The sequence below is a fragment of the Pleurodeles waltl genome, chromosome 5 (assembly GCF_031143425.1).
Source record: "Pleurodeles waltl isolate 20211129_DDA chromosome 5, aPleWal1.hap1.20221129, whole genome shotgun sequence".
NCBI lineage: Eukaryota > Metazoa > Chordata > Amphibia > Caudata > Salamandridae > Pleurodeles > Pleurodeles waltl.
In genome coordinates, this window is record NC_090444.1 from 1,021,124,361 (window position 1) to 1,021,143,928 (window position 19,568).

The following is a 19,568-nucleotide window of genomic DNA, read 5'->3' on the forward strand; positions in this document are numbered from 1 at the left end:
TACCTGCTGGAGACCTCCAGAATGTAAGAGAGGTAGTTATAGTTAGGACCTAGTTTCAATAGAAATAATTTTTTTTTTTGCCTAGAACTTTTGAGCTGCTTGACAAATCTTCACAAAATTTGCAAAACATATACTTTGCTAAGTTCAGCATCTGTCTTGAAAGTTTTGGGGTGATCTGTCAAGTGGGGGCCGAGAAAAGGGGGAGTCCCAAAACACATTTTATCCATTCATTTTTCCATAGGAACTTTAGACACGCCTACAGCCCAAACCACTGAATGGCATTACACCAAATTTGGCATGAAGCTAGATTCTGTTATGCAGATCACACTTTTTGTGATTTGGTGTGAATCCATTCAGTAGTTTCAGGGAATTTTAAGGTCAAAAGTATAGATATATAGGGACGCCGATCCTCCACGGATCCAACTGTCCCCATGCTGATATCTGATTGGCTATCCACAATTCAGCAAGGTAGAGTCACCCTGGCCCCTTAGCCCTGGTGCTGGGGTCCTTGAAGGAACTGGCCAGGGCTAAAGATCTTTTTTTTTTTTTTAAATCTCTGAAAAATCCACAGATGGATCCCAGATTTTTGTGAGATTTGTTTTTTTATGTAGTCTCCTGTGTTTTTTTTAAATTGCCCCTGGTAGGGCCAGGTCCAGGGGGCATCGTGGAGGAGGGGCCGCACAGGGCGCCCCCCTTTGGGCTTTAATAAGCCCCAGGGACCATAGCCCCGCACCCCATGGACCACCACCGTCTGGGGCAAAAACGTTTTTTAGTAAGTTGGGGAGGCCCGATGGCTTCCCCCACAGCCCCGGGGACCACCACTACCCCGGGGCTATCAACATAATTAATGTGGGGGGCATGTGGCCCCCTCTGTGCCCCAACTACCACCACCCCCTGAGGCACAAAGCAATTTATTGTTTGTGGGTGGTCTCACGGCCCCCTCACTGCCCCGGGGACCAACAACCCCGGGGAAAATCTTCAAAAAAAGGAAGGGGGTCCCTATGGGACCCCAAGCCTTGGCAACCACCACCTTCCCAGGGCAATGTCATTGTTGGAGGGAGGTTGCGTAGTGCCCCTCTTGGAGCTACACCCAGGACATAGCTGTTTGCCGTGGCTTGGGGGCAGCGCTGCAGCGGCAGCCAAGCCACAGCAAACACTCTGCCGTTTGACACAGGACCTTTAAAGCAGGTGCTGCTGTCAAACAACAGAGCTTTCATCTCTGTCCCCTGCAAGCAGAGATGCAATGTGTCAGCAAGCATGGAGCTTCTGTCAAAGTAGCTCCATGCTTGCTGAAGCAAGGGTACGGCAGGGGATGCCTTAAGGCATTCCCTACAGTGCCAGGCAGCCCACAATGGCATTTTATTATGAATTTAAAAAATAAAAGTAAAACAATATGTAGGGACTGCGGAATAGCCCTTGAGGGCTGCTTCGTGGTCCCAGAAAGCCCATAAAGGACTAAACAAAAGTTTTAAAAAATGAAACACCCATAGCTCAGTGTGAAGGTTACAGACCTTCACACTGACCTTAGGGGGTTTGAGTCCAGCTGAAGTAATTTCCATTTTTAAAAAAAATACAAAATATATTTTCCCAAAAATATATATATACATTTTTTATTTTAAATTGGATAGAAATATCTCATTCTAAATATATCAAGACATGAAAGCCTAAACATTTATCTCTCTCTCCCTCTCACTTTCTTTCTCTCTCCCTGTCTTTCAGTCAATTCTCCCTCTCACACACCCACTCAGACACTCAAGCACCCACTCACAGACCCACTCACATACTCATGCACCCACTCACAGACCAATTCAGACACTCATGCACCTACTCACATACCCACTCAGACCCTGATGCTCTCACTTAGATCCCCATTCAGACCCTCACGCACCCACTCATACCCAATCAGATAGTTATGCACCCCCTCACACACCCACTCAGACTGTCACACACCTACTAACAGACCCACTGACACCCTCACACAACCATTCACAGACCCCAACGCACACTGACAAACCCACTAAAATACTGATGTATGCACACTCAGTCAGACAGACAATCTGACAGCCACTTTCACCCCCAGATATGCCCCCTCACACCCAGAAAGGCCACAGACAACTCCCTCCATGCATGGCCAGACTATAACTACCTAGTGGTGATCTTATCTACTTGCACTTACCTTCTCTACATTTTAGTCCTCTATATTTGTGTCCTCGATTTACTTTCAGACAATCATGCTCACAAGACTGTATACTTGACTCTTTTCTTTTGTCTATGTGCATGAACTCTTTTGTTAAAACCATTTTGTCATTATACTTCTCCACCATTGCTTATCACACCTGAATTGCCTATTCTCATGTCCTTTCATTACTAACCACCCGATGACAACATAATCCCTAAAGCCTAACATCTTCATGATAATCTATTTGTATCACATCACTTATGATGCAATCGATTCTGCAATCGATTCTGCCTTGATGGTAAATAAGTCCTCTGTAATTTAAAACCACCTCCTGTTATTTCTGTTACTACCCCCTAAAAAGTCTAACATGCTAACTTTGTCAGATTTCCCTAAACCTTGCTGTACAGCCCGTGGACAGATTGGCATATAGATGAACACAAATTACGATGCATGGTCCTCATTATTCTAAGCTATCTACTGGATATCTGGTTTTATGCCATTAGCCACCCATTGCAATCGCAATAGTACAACCTCTAAGCATTCCTCCCATAGAGACATCTCTTGAAAACATTTACTGTGACCACTTCCTAGAGTCTAACATATAATATTAGATGTTCTTATTTTAATCTTCTAAAAACTGTTCACTTGCTACTCTCTTCATTTGATGTAACCTACACACGAAAAATCTCTGATTGAGGTAGTAAGCAAATAGATGGATGCAAATACAACAAACCATGAGAAAAGTCTTCTTCCCTTAGCGCATTCTAGTAATACAGCAGGAAAGGGTATATATGGGATTTTAAGTTCTCCAGGGAAGGGGAATGCCACCGCGGGACAGTGAAACATTTATTTAGGGCCGTATTTATACTCCGTTTGCGCCGAATTTGCGTCGTTTTTTTCGACGCAAATTCGACGCTAAACTAACGCCAACTAACGCCATATTTATACTATGGCGTTAGAGGCGTATAGCGCCAAAGTTCCCGGAATGTGCGTCATTTTTTAGCGTGAACCCCTTCCTTGCGTTAATGATATGCAAGGGAGGCGTTCCCGTCTAAAAAATGACTCCCATACCTTTACGTGGTATTTATACTCCCGGGCAAAAGAGACACCCGGGAGTGGGCGTGGCTAAAAACGGCGCATTTGCGCCGCTTTTTAACGCCTGGGTCAGGCATGGCGTTAAGGGACAAGTGGGCTCAAAATGAGCCCAGAGTGCCCTCCCCTGCCCCCAGGGACCCCCCCTGCCACCCTTGCCCACCCCAGGAGGACACCCAAGGCTGGAGGGACCCACCCCAGGGACATTCAGGTAAGTTCAGGTAAGTATTTTTTTATTTTTTTTTAATAATTTTTTTTGGCATAGGGGGGCCTGATTTGTGCCCCCCTACATGCCACTATGCCCAATGACCATGCCCAGGGGACAGAAGTCCCCTGGGCATGGCCATTGGGCAAGGGGGCATGACTCCTATCTTTACAATGATAGGAGTCATGTTGATGGGGGATGGGCGTCGTTAAAAAATGGCGCAAGTCGGGTTAAGACGATTTTTTTGCCTCAACCTGACTTGCCCCATTTTAAGACGCCCTAACGTCATTTTTGCCCAACGCCGGCGCTGCCTGGTCTACGTGGTTTTTTTCCACGCACACCAGGCAGCGCCGGTCTGCTTGCGCCGGCTAACGCCATTCCATAAATACGGCGCCCGCATGGCGCTTCAGAATGGCGTTAGATGGCGCAAAATTTTTTGACGCTAAACTGCGTTAGCGCAGTTTAGCGTCAAAAAGTATAAATATGGGCCACTGTATTCTAACTACAAGCTGTGACTGAAGCTGAAAGCGGAAGCACGCTGACTTGTTTTGGAACTAGAGTTAGTGGAGTGGGAAAAGACACATGTAAATAACAAGCATTGGCATAGCCAATAGGTCTCGCCTTTGAAAATCCTATAAGTGTTTAGCCATGCAGCACATTATCCCCCACTGATATACTAGCTATTCGTGGACGCCAGTATGGGTTGCCTATAAAAAGTTGACAAATAACAGTGCATAGCCCTTCTTTTCCGTATGTGACTGCTCATTATATATAGCATCACCGTACTACTGTAACAAACGTTCACAAGCTGCTTCTTATGTCACTTGTAGACTAAATAGAACATCATAACTTCGTGAACTTCCGTGCATAACATCAGCTGTCCGTGTGCTATAAATAAATGTATTTAACATTCTAGATCTATTTGTGGGATTTGAATTAAATAGCTGGCATGCAGTCCTGTGCGATGTTGTAACACATACAAGTCTTCTTTGGACACACAGATCAATGCTATTCTAGACTGGTTTAGACACCTCGATGGGATACAGTGAAGAGTGATTTAACAAATCAGTAAGATAATATTGTTGACATGCAATGTCAAAATAGATCAGAATATATCCCAGTAAAAGCTGCTCACCTGGTTGTTGGGAGGGCAGGAGATGCAGTGTATAGCAGGGGCAGCCCCTCCACTATGGCGAAGGAGCATCGCCCGCTGCTGAAAGCAGAAAAATAAAGGGATAATAAAAGTACTTTATTTTTCTGCTTTTGTAGTTTGGTGCGCTTCTAAGTGCGCATGTCAGGTTGGCCGGCCAGCTGAGGTGGATGGAGACCAAGCTCAGTGCCCCACTCCCTCCCTGAGCGGTATTTCTGCCCACTCAGGCCAATCGTGCCACTTCTTTTATGCTGTGTAACAGGATGAGAGAAGCGTCGGATTGGTTGGGGAGGGAAGAAGATGAGAGGCGGCTAAAGTGGGGTCAGTGGATCACGGAGGGACAGGTAACTTTTTTTAGTTTTTTTTTTACTGCCGCTCCCAACACACCCCTTGTTCCGCACGTTACCCCCCAACCCCTTCCTGGCACCAGCCGCGACTGGCAAAAAGGTGTAAAATCGAGCTGCATACTTCTACCAGAAAAGACAACCAACACTTTCAGTGAAAGAGCTCTTACAGAGTTCATGGTCCGAGTATTAACGTTTGACTTGTAGAATATGTATACAATACAAATTACGCAGAAAAAAGGACATTTATAGAGAATTGAATCCTTGCATTGCTAACAAGTCTTTACTTTGTGGAGCGGATCTGCTTTAGTGAGGGATAAAGCAGTGAAAAAAGCCAAACAGTTTGAATATAAATGCTTTGGGAGTGCAAAGCGAGCACTTGGCAAGTTGCAGCCATGTAAAATGTGAAAGTAAAGAATCCAAAAAAGGAAACAGGGTAGCAGAACACCATTGTAATTAGAAACAAAGAAGCAGGGCTAGTAGCACACGAACACATGATGAAATAGTAAAGTGAAGAGAACAGAAGAGAAACCAGACATACCAAGCACAGGAATGAAAAAGAAATGTAGCAGAAAAGAAACTAGAAGAGAGGAGCAGGCACACACATGACAAACAGCAGAAGGAGCCGCGTGAAGAAAGGATTGCGGCTAACACTAAAGGCAAAACCAAAACCAAATGGGAGGAGAGAGGAGGGGCCAACAGGAAGAAGCATGAACATAGTGTGATGGCCAACAAAAATGTTCTCTTAGTGAAATCGCCTGGGAGGGAACTAAGCACTCAAAGGAGGGATATTTAGAAAAACGCACCATTAAAAAGGAAGCATTTAAGACAAGCACAACAAAGAACAAATGGAAATGGTGGGCGTGGTTAAAGCCCTTAGACTGAATACATCATATCTTGCAGACAGTGCATGCACACTTCCTAGACTCAACCTAAAAATTTGAGTACGAAGGAACACTGCACTGCTTACTATGATTTTCAACATCCACTTCACGAAAGACGGTCCTTTGCCATCTTGATGTAGCTGATAGATAGATTTTCTTTCTTCTGTACTTATAATTCTAGTCATCGCAGGAAGGTAAATAAAAATGCCACAGTTCCATGCTAGGGGATGCTTTACTTACACACATTTCAAAATCAACATTGACAAAACCAATAGGTTTAGCTATTTTGTAATTAAGAGTGGATCTGCAATTATTGGAAAGTTTGTGGAATGGGTTTGTCGGTGAAAGCAAGAATGAGATATGGGTTAAAAGAATGGCTAGATGACTGAATGCATGGATGGATGAGTGAGTGAAAGATTGTAGACATGGATGAATGGGTGAGTGCATTATTAGGTAGCTGGAAGGATTGATGATTGCAGGGATTGGTGAATGTATGATTCCATAGATGGGTCATTGAGATTGTTAGTGAGTGGGTGCATTGATGCTACGTTGATTGTGACTTGTTAGAAATATTTGCAGTGCATGGAACACATCAGATATTGTTTCATCTCCCCATTCGCAGCTTTGGTTGCATGGCACTTGTAATGCATTTAAATAGATACTCACAATGTGACAGGAATATTCACTATTATGTCAGGGTCAGCATTAAGCAGAAATGAGTACCATCTTGTTCTCAATGCCTATATTATGCCAATAGTTAAAGTGAGAGGATCCATGCAACAATTTTGCTGGAAACTGGGGTTAGGAAAGAGTTTTTTCGATGGCATGGCAACATTTAAATAAACTTCAGAATATATCAGCATTAGGAGTACAAATGAAGCACATTTTTGTTAAATCAGAACTTTGCTGGAAACAAATACCTTTATATGAATGAAACAAATCATTGTATTAGGTGATGCAATTTCCACACATCATCATCCATGCCCAGTATAGTTTGATTTGAGAAACTGTATATCTGTGCAAATGTAATAGTCATTTCAATCAAAAATGTATTGGCTGTAATGGCAGTGTGTTACCACACCATGCATACTCCACTCCACTTTGCTCTGCACCACTCCACGCCACTGCACCCTACTCTGTATTGCTCAACTTTACGCCACTCCTTGTCACTGCACTGCACTCTTCTTCATTCTGAACCACTCCACATTATGCCACTGCACTCTATGCTACTTCGCACTATGCCTCTCTACTCTATTCTGTACCACTCTACTCTATGCCTCTGCATTTTACACCTCTCTACACCACTGCGCTCTGCTCCTCTGCACGTTATACCACTCCAGTCTAGGCAACACCAATCTAGTCTGCACAACTCCACCCTATGCCACTCTGCAACACTGCACTGTATGCCACTGCACTTTAAGCTAATACGCTCTATGCTAGTGCACTTTACTCTCTAACACTCAGCTCTATGCCCCTGCACTCTACATCAATACACTGTATGTCACTCTAATCTATCCTGCACCTCTGCACTCTATGCCACACACTCTGCACCACTTAACTCTATGCCATCACACTCTATGCCACTCTATGCAACTCCACTCTACCCTGCACCTCTCCACTCTAAGCCACTTCACTCTACTCTGAAACAATGTACTTTATGCCACTGCACTCTGTGCCATTGCATTCTATGCCACTGCGCTCTACCCTGCACCTCTCCACTCTATGCAACTGCACTCTGCTCTGAAACAATCTATTCTACGCCACTGGACTCTATGCCACTCTGACCACTGCACTCTAGTTCAATGCACTCTACACCACTGCACACTGGCACTCTACTCTGCAACACTGCACTGCCCGCCACTATACTCTACACCACTCTACTCTGTACTACTACATTCTGCACCAATACACTCTATTCCACTGCACTCTCTGCCACTCTACTCTGCCCCATGCCACTCTATGCCACTGCACTCTACACCAGTGCACTTTAAACAACTGCACTGTATGCCACTGCCCTTTACTCTGTACCACTGTACTCTACGCCACTGTTCTCTATACCACTCTACACCACTGCACTGACACTCTACTCTGCAGCACTGCACTCTACACCACTCTACTCTGTACTACTGAATTCCATGCCACTGCACTCTATGCCACTGAACTGTGAATCACTGCACTCTTTGCCACTGAACTCTAGGCACTATACTCTACTCTGCACTACACCACTCTACAATACTCCACTCTGCACCACGCTTTGCCACTGCACTCTATGCCATGTGAGGCTACTCTGCACTCTATGACAACTGCACCACTCTGCATTACTGCACTCTCTGCCACTCTATTGTATGCCACTCCTCTTTATTACACTCTATGCTACTCTACCCAATGCCATTCTATGCCACTGCACTCTGCGCCAATTCACTCTAAACAACTGCACTGTACGCCACTGCCCTCTACTCTGCACCACTGTACTCTACGCCACTGCTGTCTGTGCCACTCTACTCCACTGTACATCACTGTATTGACACGCTACTCTGCAACATGGCACTCTCCGCCACTGTACTGTACACAAATCTACTCTGTACTACCGCATTCTATGCCACTGCACTCTATGCCACTCTACTCTGCATCACTCCACTCTATGCAACTGCACTCTACATCACTATACTCTACTCTGCACTGCATCACTCTACAATACGCCACTGCACTCTCTGCCACGCGAGTCTACTCTGCACTCTATGCCACTACACCACTCTACACTACTGCACTATCTGCCACTCTATTGTATGCCACTCTACTCCACTGCACTCTATGCCACTCTACTCTGTCCCACGCCACTCCATGCCACCGCACTCAACGCCAATGCACTCTAAACAACTGCACTGTACCCCACTGCACTGTACTCTGCACCACTGGGCTCTACGCCACTGCTTCTCTGCCACTCTACTCCACTCCACACCACTATGCCACTAACTATTAGCCATGCTGAACAGCAGCCACTCTGGTATACAGCATGGCTAATGGCTAAAACACATTAGCAAAGCCAATAACTCTTGTGTAGAGGAGACCTATTGGCTTTGCCAGTTTGTTAGTAGTATGAGGTACCGAGGTCCCTGAAAGAACTGTGAATGTGCAAGTCCTTATTTTAAACATGCATTAGACACTTCATCAGGGGTAGTAAGCGCTATATAAATACAATTACATCATAATATAGGCTGGTACAAAATGCGCAAATACCTTTCAGTTAAATTTACAAAAAGTGCTTCTCAAATACATATTTGAATAATATACAGTTTATGCCTAGTACTAATATTTTTTATAACACTCTTTAAAACCACACACTCCAAAGCTCACGTTGGAACACCATTTCAGTACCTCTCTATAAGAAAATATCTTTGCCACCAGAAAGCTTCAAGTGACTCCTTTGGTTAATATCAATGCAGGTTTCAAGGCCCTTTGCATTTGCAGATCTACCAGTTACCGGCATTTGCATTTCTTTAGGGAAGGAGATACCCTGGCAAGAAGGTCTGATTCTTATCTGTCTGCCCAACTCCCTCAGAGCACAGGAGACTCCCTGCTGTTCAGTCCAGTTGGGGAAAATAATCTGCCCATAATTTCGCCCCAACATCCGTTGTTTTTTTGGTGAAGGGCTAAAATTACGACAAATGCCGTCTGTTAAGACTTTCATCAGGGACAACTGATGGCGGGGCGAAATTACGGGCAGTCCGTGAAATTTACCGAAGGGTGGTCACCCTAGTGACGCCAGGCATAAAATGAAGAGATTCGAGCCTTTCAACCCAGCAAGGTGCTGCCGTTCCATTTCAGTAGCCTGAGCACCCAGCTAGCGCTTCTATGTTTCCGTAGACCACAGCCTCGTAGCGAAGACAGAATCCATCATACTTTACAGTATAGTGCTCTGATTTAAATCCATGCGAGTACAAAAGTGATGGCATGTGAGGATGGCTTCTTCATAGTGGCAAAGACAGTGAAAGAGGATGCATTTGTTTCGATTATTTAACAAACAATCTTTTGCATCTTCGGCTAGAGCCATTGTGCCCTTCAGACATAAAAGCACTGACACAAATGAGATGGAAGACCTGATGCACAATTAAGGAGTGCTTTGGTGCATATTTGAAGCATATACTTAGGCCCGTATTTATACTCCGTTTGCGCCGAATTAGCGTCGTTTTTTTCGACGCAAATTCGGCGCAAAACTAACGCCATATTTATACTTTGGCGTTAGACGCGTCTAGCGCCAAAGTATGGGCAAATAGCGTCATTTTTTTGCGTGAACGCCTTCCTTGCGTTAATGAGATGCAAGGAAGGCGTTCCCATCTAAAAAAATGACGGCGACGCAAATGCGTCGTATTTATACTCCCGGGCAAAAATCACGCCCGGGAGTGGTCGGGTCAAAAAACCCCGCATTTGCGCCACTTATTAACGCCTGGGTCAGGGTAGGCGTTAAGGGGCCTGTGGGCTCAAAATGACCCCACAGGTGCCCTCCCATGCCCCCAGGGACCCCCCCTGCCACCCTTGCCCACCCCAGGAGGACACCCAAGGATGGAGGGACCCATCCCAGGGACATTCAGGTAAGTTCAGGTAAGTATAATTTTTTTTTTTTTTAATTTTTTTGGGTGGCATAGGGGGGCCTTATTTGTGCCCCCCTACATGCCACTATGCCCAATGACCATGCCCAGGGGACATAAGTCCCCTGGGCATGGCCATTGGGCAAGGGGGCATGACTCCTGTCTTTACTAAGACAGGAGTCATTTAAATGGCGTCTGGGCGTCGAAAAAAATGGCGCAAATCGGGTTGAGGCGATTTTTTGGCCTCAACCTGACTTGCCCCATTTTAAGACGCCCTAACGCCATTTTCCCCCTACGCCGGCGCTGCCTGGTCTACGTGTTTTTTTTCCACGCACACCAGGCAGCGCCGGTCTGCTAGCGCCGGCTAACGCCATTCCATAAATACGGCGCCCGCATGGCGCTTCAGAATGGCGTTAGACGGCGCTAAATTTTTTGACGCTAAACTGCGTTAGCGCAGTTTAGCGTCAAAAAGTATAAATATGGGCCTTAATATTTTTGGCGGGGGGCGCGATCCTGCGTGATACATACTTGGCAGGAAGTCCGTATATTTGGGGAACAGTCTCACCCATGTTTTTAAGAGAAGTCTGAATACTTTGAGGGCATGCTTGGGGTCCATCTTGGGGCATTTTCAGAGATAATCTACCGTCATTTCGTCAACCAACTTGTGCTGCATGAGGTAAATTTCATACGTAGTATTTTGACATGGATAGATCCTTCTGCATTAAACACACTATTTCACTTTTTTGTCATGAACCTCTCAGAGATTAGCATGTTTTCAGATGGTAGGTGTGTACCATTCTGGGGCAGTTCTAATTTTTACCGCAACATAAGTTGCACACCAGATCAGGGACGCTGGTGTGTATATCAGGAAACCAAAACTACATTTCCCAAAATGCAAAGAGTTCTGTCTGGTGCTGCACACCATATAATAGACAGATGAAGTTTCAAAACTATTTCCATAGATTTTTCAACACAAGCATTACATGTTCATGTCTTCATTGTCTCCTACATATCTGAGCCTCTGTTTAAGGCATGCAATTTCTAATTTTTGTAATTTGAGAGAGATTTCGAGTAATGGTAGTCGGTTCAAGTGGTCTAATGTCATCTTATCCATTTAAGGCAAAAGCACATCAGTAGTTTGGCCACTGCTTAAAAGAGCAGTCCTTAATCTGAAGGTGACACATTACATTTCGGCATGATGTCTGTCGTATTTCATTTGTTTTGGCTTACAAAAATGAGTGCTAGTGATGCGTTCTCAGATGGTGTTATTGTTAAAGGGACATGTAAAGCACAAGACATAATTGGCAAGCTGCCCCATGTACTGGGTGACTGATAACCTTCACCTGTGTTTACTTTCTAGTGCAGATCATTTTTAATTGTGGACTCATAAATTATTACATTACATAAAAGTGGGTACATTCTAAGATTGATCTTACTATATGGGCTTAACTGCTTGGTTCTACTCATGATAAAGTGTCACCCAAACTGTTGCACATAAAACATAAAATATGTCACTCATAAGAACATCAAGAACATGGAAACGTTACTCATAGGCAAAATGAAAAGTTGGCAGCCATGACAACATTTTTTCTTTTTAGTCTGCAGCAAGATGTTGCACCCCAACTCATGAATCCGCAATTTTAAGCATGCTCTGCATTCATCACAAAGAAGGCAAACAGCAGGCAGTAACCTTGCAAGGGTCTGTGGATCACTGCAAAGTTATTTACCAGTGTGCAAGTCATGAGCAGTTTGCGAAATGCATCCAAGATTTATGAAGGAGACTATGTGGTGGGACTACATATCCCACCATAGCCTCCGGCAAGGAGACCGCCAACGACGCCACCGTGCCTGGAGGCGCTGTACATAATTCATCTGGGCCTCTCCCTGCACAGGTAATTTATCGACGAGACTATGTGGTGAGGTCTACATATCCCACGATATCCTGCAGCAAGGAAACCGCCACTGATTCCATGGCTCTTGAAGGCGTGGTGTTTATCTGGGCCTCCCGCAACGTGAGTAATTTATCAAGAAGACTGTGTGGTGGGGACTACATATCCCGCGATAGCCTGTGGCAGGGAGACTGCCAACGACACCAGAGCACCTGGAGGCACGCTATATAATTCACCTGGGCTCCCACAGTGCGGGTAAGACAGGCCCGTCTGCACCTCTCTTTGATTCTTACTAGAGGTTGGTATCAGGCATTAAGGTCGTGAGAACCAAGGTGAGGTGCCTGCGAGTCTTCTTCAGCATCAATTGTGACCAGGGGAAAGCGTAAAGAGGTGTTTTCAGGTTCTGTATTGGTAGCAGGGTTTCTTGGGTAAATTCGCCCACTGGCATTGTATTATCTGTTTGCTCTGATCAAGTGCATGGGAATGATAATCGCACCCTGGTGCCCAGTACTTTTCACGTTAAAAATAGTGGATTGAAAATATTGAGCTGGAATATTGCAGGTTTCCGGTCTAAAATTGAACTACCTGATTGGCAGAATTCTATTAGATTATATGACATTGTTATGTTGCAGGAAACGTGGGAAGCTAATCAGATCATGTTTGATGGTGATGAAGCTGAAATGAAGGTTTTACATTTATTGACGCATAAACGTAGTGTGAAATAATCATGTGTGACTTTAACCGAACTAATAAAGATTGTACGGGGACAAAATGTGCCCTCAGAGTAGTTTGCCAACATTTATAAGCGTGCTTTATATAACGTGGTGTATTAGAATTGCACTAATCCGACATAATCATAAACGTGTGCTACGATTTGCTTGTTTGAAATGTTTTAACTTAGCATAACTTTAGTGCAGGCTTCGGCCTAGTTGCCTGGTCTCACGGTTTAGATGCTCGTATTTTTCCAATGTGCTAATAAACGTGTATTTTTGCTTGAAGCTGTACTTTTCCACTGAGATCGTTCACATGCTTATCTTAAGGTTTCGTGACAGCCTGGCATACTTCTCTCTTTACTCCAAGGTCAATCTGCAGGTGCGGACAATGGAAGCTCTGAAAGTGAGTTAATTGGTATAAAATGTTGCAACTTGCGTACTCGTCTCCAAGGATAATGTATGCTTAAGTAAAAGCTTGAGAACTGTTGTTTTTGATTGGACAATTTGAAGTCAACCTATGAACCCTCCAATGGAAGACCCTACTGGATTTGAACTGTTGTCTATAAAAACCAGGTGCACGAGAGGAAAGCAGCCATTATTGGACATCCCGCCATTTTGTAGACCTTGCAGCTATTATGGCCCACTTTGCTGCGACGCCATTTTGAAAGAGACTTTGATGCTTTCTCTAATCGAGAGAAAGAGACTTAAATGATTCTTACCCTAGAGACTTTAACTTGAATTTGTCCCTTTGCATGAAGCAGTAGTTCATCTTGCTGCCGTGAGGCAACTGCCCCGTCCACCCCTGCCCCTTTGCCCCGTCCCATGTTGATCGAGAAACGGTACCTGTGAGACGAAGACTTCCTTGAATGCTGATTGAAATTGGTAAATATGAAAGGAAATTGTAAAATTGCATTGTGTTTCTTTTAGGTAACCAACTGCTGATTTTTTTGATAAGAGCCCTAGTTAGGAGTTTCTCTAAATTAATGTTGCTAAATTGTTTTTGCATGAAGTCCCACATGCCGATGCTAATTTGAGGTTAGATGAGGATTCCTTTTGTTGCACGATGCAATTTGAGACCTTGTTATGCTGACCAATGTATGCAATTAGCCCATTACAGATTATAGTTTTAGTGATTTGCATTGCTATTATCGAATGCCTTGTTATTCAAATGCTGCATAGATTGCACCTGTTTCGCCGTTATGGACAGCTATTAATGTTCATTTATGTTTATCATTTGGTGTTGAGACACATATATATTGTGCTAGCTTTGTTAATATAGGGAAATAAATTCATTAACTTTGAATAAAACTGGTGTGGTTATTCCTGACTGAAAGTTCAGGATTCGCCGAAATGTATTCTGGATTAATTGTTAAGTGTTATGTTGATCAGGGCATTGCTTATGTTCGTTATTGATTATTGATTTGATTAAATTGACTGATTAAGGGTGGAGAGGGTCCCGCTTAGCCAAAAGATTCATCGGCCTAAAGAGCGTCCAAAGGTAAATTACTGGTACGGAACGCTCTATCAGTAGATGGTAGCAGAGGACGGTTTCGTCTTTTGGGACCCCGTACTCTTAAAGTACATGGTGTTGAATTAACGGTTACGCCCTTTGAGACCCCATTCGAGAAGTTGAATTAGATTTTTCTTGGGTAAAATAGATTGACAGAATGATGATGGGCTAGGTCCACCGCGACTTTCCCGGGATCTCGGAGCTTGCGAATGGAGAGAATGGAGGTGTGGAATCGGCGTTGGTGGTACTGGTGATGGTATGAGTGAAGTTAGGGTTTTGCGCTTGCACAGCTTATTGCCGCAGAGTGTGTGAAAAGGTTGCGAGGATTTTAGAGAATAGCGGAGGTGCGACTCCGAGTGTAGAAGTAGGGAAGTCGTCGAACTTCATAGAAATAGCGGAGGTGCGACTCTGAGTGTGAGAGTAGGGAAGTCGTTGAACTTCATGTGCATGTGGCGCTTCGTGCATAAAAAGGTCCACGTGGTTGTTGTTGTTGAGACGGGCCCTGCGAGGTCAAGAGACTCCGGAGTATGTTGTTTTATGTTGTGGTCTGGGCGGTTTAGTAGGTAGATCGGGCGTGGTCAACGAGTCGGTACGTGTGTTAAGGGAGTGAAAGAAACTTCGACTTCGGGCTTTGACAAAATTCTAAGTGCACTAGAATAGATCATTGACAAGTTGAGAGTAGGTCTGCGGGTCAGATTTGCTTGCGAAAGTGGGGACCGAGAAAGATGGAATAACTGCCGAGGCTAGTGAAAAGTCCCTAAGGTCCTGAAGCGGTTGTGTTACCCTTCCTGTAGTAAACCGACAGATCTGTTTTATATTTTTGGTATCTCGCGATACATGCAAGAAGTTGTTACGAAAAGAGCTGAGTGAAGGAGGACTAGCCGCGAGGCTTTGTCAGCCGCAGTTTGTGTGAGTGTGACGTCACTAGGAGCCGCGCTGGGATAGGTTGGTTGCAGAGAAGGGTCGTGCACGGATTGGACGCAGTCTGTGGGGCTCGATTGGAAGGGGAAAGGCAAGCGAAGAGTATTCCGGGAATTAAAGTCACCTATTGATTACAAACTTTGTGAAATAAAAGACGAGAAAATGAAATTTTTTAAAGCATTCAAGAGTGCGATGAAGGGGGAGTCTTATATTAAAGCGAGCGTAGGAGAGGAGACGCCGCCCGAAGGCACACCAGCTTACATTGTAATGGAGGAAAAGGGGGTAGCTCCGTGCCTTTGGCTAAAGCAATGGCACAAGTTGACAGAGAAACATGGGAGCGTAGCGTTCCCGATCCATGGGACATTCAATATAAGGATACTAGAGAATTTGAGATTCGCGATGTATGACATGAAGGTACCTCCAAGGCCAGCACAGTTTGAGGCTCTAGCAATTTGGGAACTAATGGCTAGACAGCAACAGCAAAATAAGTTCGAGACCAGGATAAGAAAGGTAGAAAAGACACTAGCGGACGCTAGGTGGGATAATGCACAGAAGGTGTGGAGGTCAGATGTATTGCAGGGGATAAAATTGTTTCCCGCAATTACTAAGGAAGAAGAGGAGACAGGTAAGAAAGCTACCTGTAAGACAAACAGGAGGTGTTCCAAGGATAGGGAGGACGAGGAAAAGTTGAGAAGAGAAGAGGAGTTAGAGGATGAGGAGTTAATCATGCAATTGCTGAACGACCGTCCACCACCTTATGCGGAGAGTGGACAAGGTCCAAGTACCAGTTCTGCCCCTCCGGCACCGGTACAGAACAGTGAAACTCAGAGTTCAGGAGCATCATCGGGGTCTAAGGACCCGAGTTTACTGTTCACCCCGCAGATACCGCAGGTTAGGAGAATATATCCAGATGTGCCCATGTTGAAACCAACAGAAAATTATCAGCCGCAGATGCCAGGGTACTACAGCAGTGACAACAGTGCAGGAATGGTTCTAGATCCAACCGCAATGGGAGGACAAAATGGTCACAACCCAACCCTGGCACAAGCTGAATCAACACAGTTTTTGATGCCTCAAAAACAGATGCAGGGGGGGACAGCACATGCTCAGATGACGGGGAGTCAGATGGGCATGCCGGCAATGATGACCCATAGTGTGGGAATGAACATGTCTCAGAACATGGGAAATGGACAAAACCCAGATGCGATATCGCTACCCATTACTGTAGGTCCACCGGTACCTTTGTACAGTCAGCCTAACTTAGGAATGAGCGGTCAGGGATCAATGCTGCAGAATGGGACAGAAAGGAGGTGCATAGAAAACACTCCAGGGATAACTCCGATAGCGGCTCAGCCAACTGGATCTGGGTCCTTGATGGAGTTTAGTCCCATATGTGCTCAGTCAACGCTGGTGAGGTCGAGCCCCCCACTGATAATACCTCTAACATCGAACACTGAAAAGTTGCCGCAACCATCAATGGCAGTCGATGTAAATGCTACACTTATGGGGTTGAATGCGCAACAGCTGACACAGTGGTTCAACAGTCTGAATTCCACACAAAGCTCAGCCAGTGGGAAGAGAGAAGATTATCTAAATAGGGTCAGGTTGAACATGGAAGCACAAGAATTGGTGGAAGGGACTATGGGTGTGAATAGGTTAGAGTCCTACTCGGAAGAAGAGCTGAGATATCTATGTCCCAGGATTATGAGAGAAGTGAACAAGGTACATAAAAGCTTGCAGGAAATAGCTGACAAAAACGGGGTTGATATAGACAAGACAAAACACTTGAGCAGGAGTTATAGATTGGATTTTGGGACCACAGATTTTGAACACATGAGGTCAGCAGGCATGAAGGCGCACCTTAGAGAATTGTTGCAGAGTGCACAAGTGTGGAGGTGCTTAGACAAATGGGAAAGCAGATGGGTAAAGAGAAAGGAAAAGAGGAAAGACAGTGTCCCAGAGATCAACGAGAAAAGACCGCAGAGTAGTGATGCAGTAACCATGTTACCAATGAGGGAGACAGCAGGGGGAAAATTAATACATGTACCATGGCACAGAAGCGACATTCAGTCTTTTACGGATGATTTTCCTAAACTGAGAGAGAAACCGATTGAATGGTATCAACAGACTGACAGGTTTGTGAAGCTTGAAAAATGTCTCTGGGAAGACCTGAACACTCTCTTTGAGATTGTGGTTCCGGCAGACTTGTGGGAGGATTGCAAAAGAGCTGTAGGTTGGCCGACAAGTGAACCGGAGAGAGACAGGGATACGGGTGCACCATCGCCTATAGTGATGAGCCTGTACTATAAGGTGATTGAGCATTTGAAGACGAAGGTGGCCGCGAAAAATGTGGATTGGCAGAAGATAGATCGAACTGCCCAAGAGGCTAAAGAGTCGATTCATAGTTACTATGAGAGGTTGTTGAAGGCGTTCAAGAACTACAGTGGCACGGAAACAATAGAGGCGAAGGACATGCTTCATTTTGTGTTTAGATTTGTGGAAGGGTTGAGACCAGAGATAAGTCAGATGATAAAGTCGCATTTGATTTGTTGGCAGTCGAAACCTATTGATGAGGTGTTGAATTATGCGAAATATTGTAGCGACGAAATTGAAGTGAAACAGAAAAGGTTGAAAGAGAAAGTGATGATGATGCAGCTTAAGGCAGCTCAGACAGGTCTGCAAGGTCTGCAAGGGTTGCAAGGGTTCCAACAACAGGTACCGCAACCGCAGCCGCAGTTGCAGGGAAACATGGCGTTTCAGCCACAGGCGAGAGGCAGAGGCAGAGGAGGTTTTGTGAATAATGGTCCGGATTTGAACACTGTTGTGAATGGTGTGCAGGCAATGAAGAAGGTGATGCCGTGTCACGTGTGCGGAATTGTCGGTCATTGGAAACGCGAGTGCCCGATGGTGGTGCAGGAAGGTGCAGGTGTTGGTCAGCAAAACAATGATGTCAATGCATTTCAGACAATGAGGGGACCGAAAATGAGAGGTCCAAACCCAAATTTTCAGACCGTAAATCAGTTGCAGGGATTACAACCTATGCAGCCGCAGCAGATGCAGATGCCTCGTATGCAGGTGACGCAAATGCAGCCAATGCAACAGCAGTTTCCCATGGTACCTAATCAGCAAATGCAAATACCTTTGGCACCAATGAGTCAGCAGCAAGTGATGGTTCCTCCACAGGTCTCGGGTCAGGTAATGAGTACAAATGGCACCGTACAACAGTTCCCACTACACAGTGAGAGTGGAATAAACAATGTGTGGGAGAGTGAAAGTTCAGGAGAAGAAGGAGATTGTGTGCTTGCAGCATCCTTGGAAGTTGATCAAAAGGGTCCGTACTTGGAGGGAAGAGTAATGGGTCATAGTGTCTCATTCCTGGTTGACACAGGAGCAACACGTTCAACTGTTAAGAGCATTGAAGTACCAAATTTGCCACTCTCAGGGAGGACAGTTCAAGTGGTGGGAGTAGCAAACAGGCACCTGACGAACCCAATAACAGATCCGGTACCAGTCAGCATCGGTAACTATCAAGGGGTACATCAGTTTGTGGTATGTGACTCAAGCCCGATAGCACTGTTAGGGAGAGACTTGTTGTGCAAATTGGGTTGTTCGATTATGTGTTCGAACGAGGGAATCAAAATTCAGACGAGCAGTGATGGGGAAGAAGAGGACAGTGCAGAGGGGGATGAGATGGAGACTGTTGATGAAGAGTATCCTCTGATTTGTCTCTTCCCGATGATAACTGAAGAAGATATTCCAGCTGAATTACGGGAAACAGTTGGAAAGGAAGTGTGGGATATGACAGGGAAAGAGGTGGGATTGATGAAAGGAGTGGAACCAGTGAAAGTGACTGTAAAGCCCAATGCAACTTTTCCCCAGACCCCACAATACCACATGGCACAAGACACCCTCATGAAAGTTGCCCAACTCATAGATGAATTTGTAAAACAGGGAGTACTGAAAGAAGTGTTAAGCAGTCCATGTAATTCACCAATCATGGGACTAATAAAGCCGAGTGGAAAGGTCCGACTCGTGCAGGACTTGAGGAAAATAAATGACATCATAGTCAAGTGCTGCCCTGTCGTACCAAATCCA